General features: G+C 45.2%; 1 protein-coding gene across 2 annotated transcripts in view; it reads left to right on the forward strand.

Annotated features, from left to right (window-relative positions):
- The first annotated feature begins 1,405 nt into the window (after nt 1-1,405).
- Nucleotides 1,406-15,771, forward strand: part of LOC145361714 (carnitine O-palmitoyltransferase 1, liver isoform-like) — a 107,641-nt gene continuing 93,275 nt past the window's right edge. The window contains exon 1 of one of the 2 annotated variants that reach the window (XM_080217633.1): nt 1,406-1,445. The gene's annotated coding sequence lies outside the window, so the exon portion shown is untranslated. Of the gene's footprint in view, nt 1,446-12,496; nt 12,585-15,771 lie in introns of those variants that run through there. The other variant, XM_080217634.1, reaches the window with a different exon arrangement.

Genomic DNA, 15,771 nt, shown 5'->3' on the forward strand with positions numbered 1-15,771 from the left:
AATCCACCTAACCCATACATCTTAGAGCTAATACTATCTCTAATTTCTCTTGTAAGCCATGGTTTGGCCACCATTCCAGTTTTAGTTTTGGCAACAGATAGGAATAAACAGTTGCTGGAGGTCATGCTTGTACTCCTTGAATGTTTGCCAATGCCTATCCACCGTCACCACTTTAAGTGACATTTCCCAATCTATCAGGAGAGGGGGTGGGGGTGAGGAAATGGTGGGGGAGGGGGTGATGGAACCAAGGGGTTGAGGGTGACAGAGGGGTGAGGATAACTCAAGGAGGAAGGTTAATGAGGGAAGAGGGTGAGGGAGTGGAAGGCTTGAGGGTCTGAGGGAGGTGATAGTTTGAAGGAGTGAGGATTGGGTTCTAAGGGTGACAGTTTGAGGCTGAGTGAGTGGAGGGTCTGAGGCAGTGGAGGGTTGCAGTTTGAGGCTCAGGGACTGGAGGTTGATGGTTTGAGGTTGATTGTTTGAGAGTCTGAAGGAGCTGAGGATTTGAGGGAGGTGAAGGTGACAGTTTGACGGTGAGGGAGTGGAGGGTCAGAGTATCACTAGTGTGATACAAGATTAGAAAGCCTCATGGGATGCCAGTGGGCTGCTGTTTTAATGAGTATCCATGACATGCAAATGGAATTCACGCCACATGCTAGCAGGAAGACAGACCACCATTAAGCCACATTGGGAGAATTACTATGTGATGTTACACCAGTGGGTTTCCAGCCTCTAGTCCCCCACTACATTTTCCACTCCCTCCCATCTCCAACCCTATAACCTATGCTTAATGCTATCTCCACTCACATAGTCTACACTTTTAAAACTTGACTAACTGTAAAGACTCGCATTCGAATCAGTATTCTGTAAACTGAGTGTGTGCCTTTATATGCCCTTCAGAACTCCCCACTCACCTGATGAAGGGACAGAGCCCAAAAGCTAGTGGTGTTTGGTACCAAGTAATCACGTTGGACCTGGCGTTTTGTGAGACTTCTCACTGTGTGTGGAGTTAACACAGTAACACCACTAACTTTTGGGCTCTGCCTCTTCATCAGGTGAGTCCAACACCTTCGTTCAGGTGTTAGACTTTAAGCTGGTGTTGTGAGACTTTTTACTGTGTTTACCACAGGCCAACACCAGCATCTGGACCCCATACTAACAATGAATCCGAGCCAGGGATCGAACCCGGGTACTTGCTACTGACGAGACAGCAGCACTAACCCGCAGCGCCACCATGCCTCCCCAAGCCCCACCCTATTCCTCTCTCTCAGTCTATCAATGTGCCTCTGCCCCGCCCCCTGGGGGGGAAGGCCACGTGCCGCCTCCGCAGCGTCACTGGGTCTGGGGGCAGAGCCCGCTGACGTCAGGAGCGGGACTCAGCTGACGGGTTTGGCGCGAGCCGGGCGGCCGGGAGGAGCGCGAGCGGCGGCAGCGAAGCCCGGGTGGGGGTGAGTGAAACGGGGGAGGGGAGGGGAGGGAAGTGGGGGCGGGGAGCCAAAGGCAAATGTGGGAGGGGCTTTAATATTAGGGCGGGGCTAAGGTGGGAGGAGCCTGAGGAATAGGGGGACGGGCCAAACTGAGGGTGGGGCCTCAATGATGGGGGGTCAAAGAGGGAGGGGCCTCAGTGATGGGGGTGTCCAAGAGGCAGGGGCCTCAGTAATGGGTTCAAAGAGGGATGGGCCTCAGTGAAGGAGTCCAAGAGGGAGATGCCTCAGTGATGGGGTCAAAGAGGGAGGGGCCTCAGTGAAGGAGTCCAAGAGGGAGATGCCTCAGTGATGGGGTCAAAGAGGGAGGGGCCTCAGTGAATGAGTCCAAGAGGGAGATGCCTCAGTGATGGGGTCAAAGAGGGAGGGGCCTCATAATGGGGGTCAAAGGTGGGGGCTCTAATGATGGGGGGTGGTCAATGAGTGAGGATCTGCCATTGTGAGGAGAGGAGAGGCAGAAGGGGAGGGACTCCAGTGAGTGGGTGAATCCAGAGAGAGGGGAATGGGTTTTGCTGACAGAGTCTGAATGACAAGACAGAGTCTGAATGCATCTGCTGAGAGTGAGGTGCAAGGAGAGGCATTGTTTTGAGAGGGTGCCTGAGAGAAGGGGAGAGTCAAATGATGGCAGAACCTCTGTGAGAGGGTGGGTGCAGAGGGTGGTGAGGGGCCTGTGGGATGGAGTTACCACCACCTTGGTAGGGGTTGCTGAGAGATTGGAATGATGGAGAAAGTCGGATGTGGCTTCATTGAGTCGAGGAACCTCATCAAGAGGAAGTGACTGAGAGAAGAACTGTTCTCAGAGTTCAGCTCTCAGTGAGTGGTAGGGGCCAGGAGGAGTAATGGTAGGGGGCAACTTAGTTAGCATCTGAGAGAAGGGAGGGGGACATTCAGAGAAGATTTCTTAGTGGGTAGGTGACATAATGAGGATGGGTAGTGCCACCAGCTGAGAGAAGGGATTGAGCCTCTGTGAGAGCAGTAGTTATAGAAGATAAAACCCTACAGTGCAGAAAGAGGCCATTTGGCACATCGAGTCTGCACTGAACACAATCCTATCCAGGCTCTACCCCCATATCACACCCACTAATCCCCCTAACCTATGCATCCCTAGATACTAAGGGGCAATTTCTTAGCATGGCCAATCAAACTAACTCACACATCTTTGGACTGTGGGAAGAAACTGGAGTACTTGGAGGAAACCCACGCCGACACAACGAGAATGTGCAAACTCCATGCAGACAGTAACCCAAGCTGGGAATCGAACCCAGGACCCTGGAGCTGTGAAGCAGCAGTGCTAACCACTGTGCTACCATGCTGCCCGTGCCACATTATACTGATAATGTGGTCAGTAATGGATCATGGAGTGAGGGAGGATGACAGTGAGGGAGACGTGTTGATGACCAGTCATAGAGTGAGAAGATGTGGGTGGGACGGTGATCGAGTGAAGGAGTCTTGCACAGTCTACCCACAGACTAAGAGAAGAATTGACTGGGAAATTAATCTGATAGGGAGAGGAGGTCTGAGAATCATGTGTCACCATGGGGACTTAGGTCATGGACAAAGCAAAATGGACCAAAGATGAAGAGAAATCAATGGAGAATATTAGTTAGTCAAAGACAAATCAGAAATACAGAGGGATTATGAAGAGGAGGGTGTCAGATTGATGTAGCAATGACACAGATCGTGGTACTTGAGCAAACCAATCCAGGAGTAATAAAGTTTCATTGAGAGCTTCACAGGGATAGTAAGATGAGGGGGACAAGTCACAAAGAGTTGTGATGGAAGGGATGGGTCATAGACTTAGAGAAATAGCAGGGGAGGAGTGTTGAGTGTTGGGTCACAGAGGATGTGAGTCATAGACTGAAAGTGAGGTGACTGGGCAGACGCGTCACAAACTGAAGGACAGGAGGCTGTGCCATCAATGAGGGAGGTGGAGGTTAGAGTGGAAAGGGATTTGGCGTAACAAGGAACGGGTGGATAAATGGAAGAGAAAACTTACAGGTGCATTTTAAACATTTGTAAATATTCTGAAGCTCTTTAACCAAAGAGTAGTTAGAAAATGAAATTTGCTATCTTTGGGACAATCAGAGGTGAATAACATCGATTCATTTCATGGAAGCTCGTTAGGTGCAAGAGCGAGAAATTGACAGAAAGATATGTTGATGGGGTGAGATACAGAAGTGTCAGAGAAGATGTGTGAAGAATGAGCTGAATATTTATGCACTGTAAACATTGTGTACAGCTGAATATCATTTTTTGTCACTTAATGAAAGATGACAATTTGAGAAGCCCAATGTTTCTAACGATATGAGTTTTTTATAAGCTGTCCGCTTGCAATGTGAAAGCATGATGCAGTATGATTTTGTCCTTCTAAATTTGAATTGTGTTTATCAGTAAATATTTTTATCTGCACATTGTAACTGATGATGATAGCCCTCCTTTCTTCTTTTCTGGTGCAGTTAGCACTTAGAATGCCTGTTTTAGATGGACTCAAATGGAAATTGAGTATTTACATCCATCAGCCAATAAGGGCAAGCTGTAGGTGGAGACTCAAAGGGAAAAGTTACTTGAAACCAAATTTAAAACAAGTAAAAGGGAACTTCACAATAGGAGGATAGAAATTCTGAAAGATATTTAGGATAATCGATGATGATTTCATGGTCCCTATTACTGAAACTACCTTGATGTTCCTATTCAGCACCCGTGTCTCTACAGCACTAGCCTGGGCCTCTGGATATCTGGCCCAATGACATTATCACTATGTCACTACCTTGCCAAGCAGTTGTGACTGGCAGTGCAACGTCAATTCATTACACTTTTCATTACACAATTCATTACTGTTGTTCCTACCAAAATAGATGACCTCACATTTACCAACATCGTAGTCCATCTGCCAGACCGTCGCCCACTCAGTCAGATTATTTATATCCCTTTGCAGATTTTCAGCGTCCTTTACACACTTTGCTCTTCCAACCATCTTAGTGTCATCTGCAAATTTTGACACACTAAACTTGATCCCCAACACTAAATCATCAATGTAAATCGTAAACAATTGTGGTCCCAACACTAATCCCTGAGGCACACCACTAGTCACTGATCACCAGCCAGAAAAACACCCATTTATTTCCACTCTTTGCTTTCTATTAGTTGACCAATCCTCTGTCCAAGCTAATACATTACCTGTAACACTGCACCTTCATCTTATGTAGCAATCTTTGGTGTGGCACCTTGTCAAGTGCCTTCTGGAAATCCAGATACACATCCACTGAACATGAAGTCTGGATACCTCAACTATCTGCTCATCTGTCTGACTGGCAATTCTTTCTCTACCCATTAATAAAGTGGGTAGGTAGGTCCATTCAAAAGTCTGACAGCAGCAGGGAGGAAGCTATTCTTGAGTTGGTTGGTATGTCACCTCAGACTTTTGTATCTTTTTCCTGATGGAAGAAAGTGGAAGAGAGAATATTCAGGGTGCGTGTGGCCCTTGATTATGCTGGCTGCTTTGCTGAGGCAGCAGGCATCCAGAGTCAATGGATGGGAGATTGGGTTGAGTGATGGATTGGGCTACATCCATGACTTTTTGTAGTTTCTTGCAGTCTGAGGCAGAGCAGGGTCCATATCAAGCTATGATGCAACCAGAAAGAATGCTTTCTTTGTTGCATCTGTAAAAGCTGGAGAGAGTCGGAGCTGACATGCCAAATTTCCTTAGTCTTCTGAGAAAGTGCAGCTGTACAGGGAAAATCAGTGGAAATCCCGTCATGGTAGAATGGGTGTGTCTCAGCATGTTCAGCAGTGACAGGAATTGGGGGTGGACACAGTGTTGGCTTCAAATGGGCAAGTATTCAGTTCATTATTTATGTGAGAGGAGCTCTTGTAGTACAGTGGGGAGAGATCTTGATCTCTGAGCCAGAACTCTGATTTTGAGTCCCGCCACCAGGGTTTAGTGGCAACGGAAGGAGTATTCATAATGCGGCTTGGTCATCAACTTGTAAATCCTCCTGCAACGCAAGAGGCCTGAGAGAGGGAGAGTTTCCTGGTCAGTCATTTGTAGAAGATAGTAGGCTTCCACTGAAGTAACTTGTCAAACATAATCATGACCCAACTTAGAAGTTTGTGATCAAAAAAGCTCTTTAAGGGCATGATACCTCAAGACAGAGAACGAAAGAGAGGTCCATGTGAGCAAGGTGAGAGGGGACGTGAAATTACTTGTAGTTTGTATGTGAGAGACTGCTTCCAGGTAGTGGTAAGCATCCAGAGGAAAGCTGAAAGGTTGCAATCATACAAAGCTAATAGCACTTTAGCCATTTCCTTATTACCCTCTTTAGTAGACTGTCATAAACCTGGGACAACCAATGTTACATATTATTTCCTCCTCCACTTCACTGGCAGCTTTGGCCAGTCAGTGGAAACTACCCCTTTCTAATGTATGTGGAAGTCTAGACCACTTGGTTAAGGCAGGATTAATTTAGAATGAGTTGACATGGAAAATTAGCCTCCGGTCGACGTTGGAGTTCACAGTGATTCGGAGGAGAAGCAGACAATGAAAGGAAAGGTGATAGTGAGATAAATGAATGCTTGTGTAACTTGAAGATAACTGAATTTATCAGAGATATTGCAGATAACCAAGGACCTAAAGTGAGATTTCCGATGATTCAGAATCATAAAGCCAACCTTTTGGTCCATCATGCTTATTCAAGTGTTTACCAATTTTCTTCTGAAAGTTGCTATTTGGATCTGTATCCTCTCCCTTCTGATCTTTTTGCTACAAGAAACAATGCCCCCTTATTTTTACTGTATTCAAGCCCTTCATCATGGGTTAGCACTGCTGCCTCACAGCACCAGTGATGCGGGTTTGATTCCCAAGCCAGGTCACTGTCTGTTTGGAGTTTGCATGTTCTTCCCGTGTTTGCGTGGGTTTCCTCTCAGTGCTCCAGTTTCCTCCCACAATCTGAAAGATGTGCTGGTTAGATGCAGTGACCTGAACAGGCACCAGAGTGTGGCGACTAAGGGAATTTCGCAGTAACTTCATTCCAGTGTTAATGTAAGCCTTACTTGTGACTAATAAATTAAAAAAAAATTTTGAACATCTCACCTAAATCTTCTCGTAATCATCTTTGCTGTCAGAAGAACAATCCCTGCTTTTCTGCCTCTCCACCTAACTGCAATCCCTCACTTCTGGTATCATTAAAGTACATCCCTTTTTATTTTCTCTCGCTAGCCTTGATATTTTTCTTAAAATGTTGCGTTCAGAATTTTATCGCAGTGCTCCAGGGGAGACCTATCCAGAGATTTATACGCGGGCAGCATTTTTCAAATGCTTTTTCACGTTATGCATCAACAAAGGCAAGGACCTTGCCTATCTTTTTAAGTAACTTGCTCAGCTTGTCCTGCCACCTGCAAAGATTTTATATGTGAACCCCCAGGTTTTCTGTTCCTGCACTCACTTTAGAACAAAGAGCAGTACAGCACAGAACAGGCCCTTTGACCCTCCAAGTCTGCACTGATCACGTTTACCTATCCAGGCCAACCACTAATATCCCTCTGTTCTCCTATTTGTATTAATTTCTGTCTTTTAAAAAGCCTTTAAACAGTCACATGGTAAGAGTGATATGAGCCAAACGCAGGCACTTATAAAATTATACCATTTGTTTTGTATTGCTTCTTATCCAAAATCCATCACTTCACACTTCTTTGTATTAACTTTTATCTGCCACACGTCTGCGCATTTTGCTAGTCTGTTTACGCCTTCCTGAAATCTGCTAATATCCTCCTCACTGGTTACTATATTTCCAAGCTTTCAGTAAAGTCGGAGCCATTAAAATATATCAACATGAGCAGTGGTGTCCTCATACTGAACCCAGGGCGGCACCACTGCTCATTTCCCTTCAGTCTGACCAACAGCCTTCATCATTGCCTATTTTCTGTCTCTTGGCCAAATTCGTTGTGACTACCCCTTTAATCCCGTGGGCTTCAAGTTTGCTAATGAGCCTATCTCATTAGGCCCCGTCTCAAATGCCTTTGGCACAATGTTGATGTTGCGGTATTCCTCAAAGACAGAAGTTTGCGTGCTCAAATCCCACTCCACGGATATGACTCACGACAGATGTCCCAAAGCACTTTGCGGCTAAGTAGGGGAGTTTAACACTAGAGGGTATAGGTTTAAGGTGAGAGGGGAGAGATACAAAAGGGTCCAGAGGGGCAATTTTTTCACACAGGGAGTGGTGAGTGGTTGGAACAATCTGCCAGAGGCAGTAGTAGAGGCGGATACAATTTCTGTCTTCTTAAAAAGCATTTAGCCAGTTACATGAGTAAGATGGGTATAGAGGGATATAGGCAAAACGTGGGGAATTGGGACTAGCTAAGTGGTAAAAACTGGGCGGCAAGGACAAGTTGGGCTGAAAGGCCAGCCTTCATGCTGTAAACTTCTATGATTGGAGTGAAATACTTTTTTATGAAGTGCGTTCACTTATAATGTAAGAAACATTAACATGGCAACTAATGGTGGCACAGTGGCTAGCACTGCTGCGTCACAGCACCAGGGACCTGGGTTCGATTCCTGTCTTGGGTCACTGTCTGTGCGGAATCTGCACATTCTCGCAGTATCTGCAAGAGTTTCATCCCGTAGTCCAAAAGACGTGCTGGTTAGGTGCATTGGCTCTGCTAAATTCTCCCTCAGTGTACCCAAACAGGCGCCGTAGTGTGGTGACAAGAGGATTTTCACAGTAACTTCATTGCAGTGTTAATGTAAGCCTGCTCATGACACGAATAAATAAGCTAAACTATTTTGCACACAGCTCCAAACAAACTAATGAAATAAGAGATTAAATCATCTTTTCGTGATGTTTATTGAGGAATGAATATTGGCCAGTACACCTGGGAAAATTCCCCCACTCTTCTTCATGTAGTACAGTAGGATCTTTTGCACCTGACTGAGAGGTATTTTGGTTTGACATCTCACTGAAAGACAGCATCTCTGTCTGCACTGCGCATCTTCAATGCTGCATTGAAATGTCAATGAGATTACATTTTCTTTAGTAGCGTGGGTGCTATCTTTGAGCCATTGCTGATACCTCACATGAAAGATTTCTTTTCTTGCCTTTTGTCTGAATGTTGAGTTCAGGTTGTCATGGTGAGATCTGAGCTCAAGGGGATGCAGCTTCTGTGAAGTGGCAGTCACAGTGGACACTGCCACTCCGCTCCTACTTACTTACCGTAAAACACAAGCCGCACCATTCCCAGCCAAGCTTCTGATTTGTGCTGGACGAGGAAGGTGCAGTGGGTTCCGTGGCAGAGTCGAAGGTATGGAAGACCAGCCATTTTTTTTAATGGCCCTAGCTGCCTTAAAACTGGTTAAGTTCAAAGAACCGGCCACTTTGAGAAACCAGGGAGAAAGACAAGTGGGTAGGATGGGGTTGACAGGTGATGGTAAGAAGGGATTGGGTGGCTAGTTGGCTGAGTGATCACGGGGGGAGAGGGGGTGGGGTTGCCTAGTCAGTACATGGCGAGTGAGGTGTCAGGTGGGGTGGGGGGGGGAGGTGTTGGGACAGTGATGGAGAGGTGGGGAATGGGATTAGTTGGGATTGAGGGAAGGTAATCAGGGTGGTGGAGGTATCAGGTGTGTGGCAGTTGATGGGGTGGGGGATAGTTAAGGGGTGGGGAGGGTAATTGGGAAATCCCGTGGGAGTCAGGAGGAAAGTTGCAATGGTGGTGGTGGGTGGTAGTTTGAGTTGGGCAGAAATTGGGGGTTTGGTGTAGTTGGGTTGGGGACTCTTGGGGCAGTAGGTAGGAGCAGAGGCACTAGTTGGGAATTGGTGGTGTGTTCTGAATGTCCATTATGGGTGTTGGGCAGCACTGTAGTTACCCATGAGTTCCAAGTGGTTTTAATTCTCCTGACTTTTTCTGGGTACCTATTGCTATAAGACAGTCTGAACCATCTAAAGTTTGCTGTGTAAATGGGAGTTTCAGATGATTCCCATTCATTCCCCATGGAACTTTAAATTTCCCAGGCAATTGCAGTGCAGTCCTTATATGGGGACACCCCAGGATCAGAAGTTTGATCTTTGTTGCTAAACTGTACTGGTTATGGGAGGGGACTGAAACAGATTCTGCTGGTGGGTGAGAGGTGCATTCTTGCTGGACCACCTTCACAGGGCACGTTACGAGCATTCTGGTGGGCAGAGTGGGGTTGACACCGCCATAAATTGCTTGTTTTTTTTTTGGGTCTGTGAATTAGAATTTTTGATGGTACTATTTGGCAGAACGTTATCCTCTTGGCGCGTGGCTAGATGGAGCAAAGCATTTGACAACCAAGGAGTGGAAAATATTTATTTTAGTTTTGGCTTCGTGCCCAATAGAAGCTTTTTAACAAAATGGAGATTTACAGAACCTGTTAATTGTTGACATTTTGATTTCTTTATGATCACAAATTGCACTATTGAGTCCTAATGTCAACAACATTGTGGTGTTCCTGTAGCTTTGAATTGATGGCAGTGATGCTGCTACACTGCCATCTATGAGGCACCCTCACTCCTCATTTCTGTCAGCAATGTCGTTGACAACAGTCTTTCTGGATGCTAACCTTAAACCAAGGCCCCATGCTCTGATGGCTGTGAAAAATCTCATGGCACAATTTTGAAGAAGAACAGGGGCGCGCTGAAGCACAGTGGTTAGCACTGCTACTTCACAGTGCCACAGACCCAGGTTCGATTCCCGGCTTGGGTCACTGTTTGTGTGGAGTCTGCATGTTCTCCCCATCTGTGTGGGTTTTCTCCGGGTGCTCTGGTTTCCTCCCACAGGCCATGCTAAATTCTCCCTGAGTGCACCTGAACAGGCGCTGGAGTGTGGATTTTCACCGTAACTGCATTGCAGTGTTAATGTAAGCCTACTTGTGATTTAAAAAAAGGGGAGTTCCCCCTGGTATCATGACCAACATGTATCCCTCAGTTAACATCACAAAAATCAGATTATCTGGACATTATCACATTGTTGTTTGTAGGAGGTTGTTGTGCACAAATTAACTGCTGTGTCTCTTATTTTATAATAATGCCTACACTTCACGGAGATCATGAATGGGACATAAGGGTAGGTGAGGGATGTGAGGGTTAGATGGCCTCGCAGCTTCTAAAGCAGCCAAGGCAAAGTCTAAGAGAACCGAGATAGGCCTTCGAACCAGCACACCTCAACGTTGTTCTGCACCAGTGGCTGGCTAAATCTGCTTCTGGAGTTGGCGGGCTGCACTCTATCCCACCTCTGCCTACCATGTCTAAAAAGGTTCTTCAAGTAGAGTATGTCTGCCGAGTTGGGAAATTTCCCAACCCAGGTTAGCCATTTTGGCCACAAAGATCCAGCTCATATCTCAGGCGCTTACTCAATAAATGCAAATCTGCATTTGTGTACCATTTATGTAAGCATACAAAATGATGGACAGGAAAGGTCCAGAGAGTTCTGGTGCAATTGAATACCCTTGGTCTTTAAGGCACCTCACCCATCAGCATCTACCTAATCTAGGAGAGGCAAACAATCAAAATGAGTTCCAGGAGATCACAGTAACCGTGAAATGAGTGACTAATACCACCCGTTTGTTCAACCTGATTTTAGGCACAGCCTTTTCTCACGTTTAACAGATACGTACAGTGAGTTCACTTTCGTTGAGTAAGTTGGCAACTCGTTCCAAAGGTTGGATGGTGTCTGCAAATCTCTATGCTTATGTGCCTTTTGCGCAAATATCTTCTTAACCTAATTTAAATAGCCTGTCCACACGGAGACAGTTTAATCTATTCTTTATCTGAAAGTTGGGCAATGTCTGTACTTTTTAGAGTAAAGCTCTGTCCAGATTACAATAATTTAAAGATTTACAGGATAGATAAGGGGTGGCATGGCAGCACAGTGATGCTGGCGGCACACTGCTGCCTCACAACGCCAGGGACCCGGGTTTGATTCCTGGTTTGGGTCGCTGTGTGGAGTCTGCACATTCTCCCTATGTCTGCGTAGGTCTTCTCTGGGTGCTCTGGTTTCCTCCCACAGTCCAAAGATGTGCAGGTTAGGTAAATTGACCATGCTAAATTGCCACTTAGTGTCAAGGGGACTAGCTAGGGTAAGTGTCTGGGATTATGGGTATAGGGTCTGGCTGGGATTGTGGTCGGTGCAGACTTGATGGGCCGAATGGCCTCCTTCTGCACTATAGGATTCTATGATTCTACCAATAGGTTTTCTTCATGAAGGCTTCTAAAATTACCCACAATATGATTTGATTTATTATTGCCACATGCGAAAAGTATTGTTTCTTGCATGCTATACAGACAAAGCATATCTTCATAGAGAAGGAAATGAGCGAGTGCAACAAAGTTCAACTTAATGCAAGGTAGGTTCATTCAAAAGTCTGACGGCAGCAGAGAAAAAGCTGTTCTTGAATCAGTTGGTACATGATGTTGGACTTTAGTATCTTTTTCCTGATGGAAGAAGGTGGAAGAGAGAATGTCAGGGGTGTGTGGTGTCCTTGTTTATGCTGGCTGCTTTTCTGAGGCAACGGAGACAATATTATAGTCGAGGCCTAACAATGTTTATATGTGGACAGTGTAGTGCTTCATGTAATTGGATCAGCAAAACATGCATTCTAATACTCCTATTTGTTTTTGCTGAAATGTTGTGGTCATGGGTGTGAACCTTTAAGAGATTCATGAACTTTTACACCAAGAGACTCAGCAGTTTTGAATTGGAATTCTTAATTGTTTATACATGTCTGGCATTAGACTATCAGTGACTCATTGGTGTCATCATCTTACCAGAAGGTTAACTGCCAAGGATCTCCATCTCTGTACCATCTTCCCCTTGCACATTCTGTACAAGTCAACTGCATCCAGCCTATTATATCTGCCATTTGATTTCTCCTCTATTGTGTTTCACATTGATCTTCCCCTCCAATAGCTGTCTCTCCAATAATGTGACCAAAGTACTGCATCTTTCCCTTTTTGATGTTATGCACTAATTTCCTCTTTTTTCTTTGTAGAAATGTGGCATATCCTGCTATGTATCCATATCTTGAATAGATACAGTGGTTGGCACTGCTACCTCACAGCGCCAGGGACCCTGGTTCGATTCCGGCCTCGGGTAACTGTCTGTGTTGAGTCTGTGTGTTCTCGTGTCTGCATGAGATTCCTCCTGTAGGGGTTTTTCAGAGGCTAAGTTCTGATCCCAACTTTGGCTAATACAAAGACTCAGAACCACAGCATCCTGGTGAAAGATATTCTTTATTGACCAACACACACTGGAAGAGAGGGAGCTAGACCGTCCAACACTTCTCTGAAGTTGCGTCATGGTGGCATTACAATTATACATTTTCCAGAAGAGATTTTGGAAACCCAGCTGACAGGTGCAGCAGGTGGTCAGGAAAGCAAATGGGATGCTGGCCTTCATAGCGAGGGGGATTGAATATAAAAGTAGGGAGTTCTTGCTGCAACTGTACAGGGCACTGGTGAGGCCGCAGCTGGAGTACTGTGTGCAGTTTTGGTCGCCACACTTGCGCAAGGATATTTTGGCCTTGGAGGGAGTGCAGAGGAGGTTCACTAGGCTGATACCGGAGTTGAGGGGGTTGAGCTATAAGGAGAGGCTGAATAGACTGGGCTTGTACTCGTTAGAGTTTAGAAGGATGAGGGGGGATCTCATTGAGACGTATAAGATGATGAAAGGGATGGATAGGGTAGAGGTAGAGAGGTTCTTCCCGCTCAGAAAGGACAGCAGGACTAGAGGGCACAGCCCTCTAGATAAGGGAGGGGCAGTTTAGAACAGAGTTGAGGAGGAACTTCTTCACTCAAAGGGTGGTGAATCTCTGGAATTCTCTGCCCGTTGAAGTGGTGGAGGCTACCTTGCTAAATATATTTAAGACGCGGGTAGATAGGTTTTTGGTAGGCAAGGGGATTAAGGGTTATGGGGAGAAAGCAGGAAAGTGGAACTGAGCCACTTCAGATTAGCCATGATCTTATTGAATGGCGGGGCAAGCTCGAAGGGCTAGATGGCCTACTCCTGCTCCTAGTTCTTATATTCTTGTTTTAACCACTCTCTGGCTCATGATGAGCCAATCATCGATAGCACAGGTCAATCATCATTGATAAATGTCATATATCTTGACCAATTACAGGTATGTTCTAGTGTTTTCTGCCTGACTTTCCCATAGCCATCCATTGCCAGTTCCGGATTCGCTTATCTAGTTGAAGACTGCCTATTCATTGAGCTGTCTGGAACTAGCTTCTCTTGCTCAATGAATGTCTCTTTCACTGAGCTATCTGGTATCCATGTTGATAAGAGTTAAGCTCCTATGGGCATATTGTTGTAAGGAATGTGGTTCACTTTACCGGCCTATTTCTCATGATGCCTTAGAACTCTGTGCTATCAACCAAGCTGTATGCCTATTCAATAATACTTTCAAAAATACTTGTTTAATTCCTCTAACTGTGGTTATATGTGTTTTTCTGCAGACAGTACCTCTGTAAAATATATAAGGCAGCTTGTGATTCTTATCCTAAATTAATCTGCTCTGTTTTAATAGTCTTTGTTAGTGTTTTAATCCCAGGATATTTCAAATTCCTTTACAACTTCCCACACTCCAAAGGTAAGGAGGTTAGGTGGATTGGCCATGCTAAATTGAAGTGAAATTAAAAGTTTATTTATTGCCCCTTGTATCCAAAGATTTAAATTTAAAGTTTATTTATTAGTGAAAAGTAAGACTTACTTTAACACTGTGATGAAGTTAATGTGAAATTCCCCTAGTCACCACAGTCTGTTCAAGTCAATGTACTTAATCAGCATGTCTTTCAGAATGTGGGAGGAAACTGGAGCACCCGGAGGAATCCCACACAGGGGAGAATGTTTAAACTCCACACAGTGACCCAAGCTGGAAATCGGACACTGGTTCCTAGTGCTGTGAGGCAGCAGTGCTAATCACTGTGCCACCATGTTCAGGGATGGGGGCGGTAAATACTTGGGGTTACGGGAAAGGACTGCGATAGGATGTTGTGGGAGTCGGTGCAGACTTGATAGGGTGAATGGGCTCCTTCTGCACTGTCGGAATTCAATAGTTATATGGTTAAGCTGTTTTGTATCTCTATTTGAATTTTAATATTATGAAAAACGGTGGTCCACGTTTGTGGCGTTTCTCCATGGGCTGACTTTTAAGTGGTTCATATTGGCGAATTTCTTTTCCACCTTATTTTTAAGTAGTGTCACTTCTCCATACCAACTAAAATAATGGATGCCTTGTCCATTGGCACGGGTCCAGGGAAGATATAATTAATGCTTTGTGGTAGGGCACTCATAATTAGAAATTTATGAATGGAATCTGCATCATGACATAAAAACTCAAATAGACCATGCTGCTAACCATATACCTTGCCTTCCTCCATGGATTAGTTACTGATTAAAATGAACCTGAACTGTGTTTGCAGAAAGGGCAATTGAAGGGCTGTTGAGAAAGATTCAAGTGTAAATTTAAACCATCCTCGGTATGTAGTTGGCTCTGATTGTGACATGTACTATCTGCATGTTTGTTTATATGATGGCTAGTATTTCTTGTTCCTTTCCCCACCCCACCCACCCTCCCAATTAATTCCTGAATGTATCATTTGTTTGAGAATGTGCTATTTCATAATGAGCTTGTGTTTGGCTGGAATTAGTAAATATTTGCAGAAAACAGAATCAGAAATGCTAAATGCCACATAATTACTATCCCAGGAATCATTGCCCCGGTACTGTGCTGTAAGACCTGTGCCCTTGCTATGCCCTTCTCTGCCACCCTCAGCTGTAGGCATTTTTGAGGCATTGTGGACGGCATGGTGGCACAGTGGTTAGCACTGCAGGGACCTGGGTTCGATTCCTGGCCTTGGGTCGCTGCCTGTGTGGAGTCTGCATATTCTACCCGTATCTGCGTGGATTTCCACAGGATGCTCCAGTTTTCCCCCATGGTCCGAAAGATTTGCTGATGAGGTCCTTTGCCATGCTAAATTCTCCCTCGGTGTACCTGAACAGTGCCAGAGTGTAGTGACGAGAGGATTTTCACAGTGACTTAATTGCAGTGTTAATGTAACCCTACATGTAACAATAATAAATAAAATAAGAATTTAGGCTGAAGAACCAGGCCATTCACCCAACTAGTCCATGTTGGTATTTATGGTCCACAAGAGCCTGCCCCCCTCACTACTACATTTTGCCCTATCAGCACAACCTTCCAATCCTTTCCCCCTCATGTTTATCTAACTTCCCCTTGGGTGCATCTATGTTATGCGGACTCAAACAACAATCACTG

Source organism: Carcharhinus amblyrhynchos, chromosome 35, assembly GCF_965287045.1.
Source record: "Carcharhinus amblyrhynchos chromosome 35, sCarAmb.v2.hapA, whole genome shotgun sequence".
Classification (NCBI taxonomy): Eukaryota; Metazoa; Chordata; class Chondrichthyes; order Carcharhiniformes; family Carcharhinidae; genus Carcharhinus; species Carcharhinus amblyrhynchos.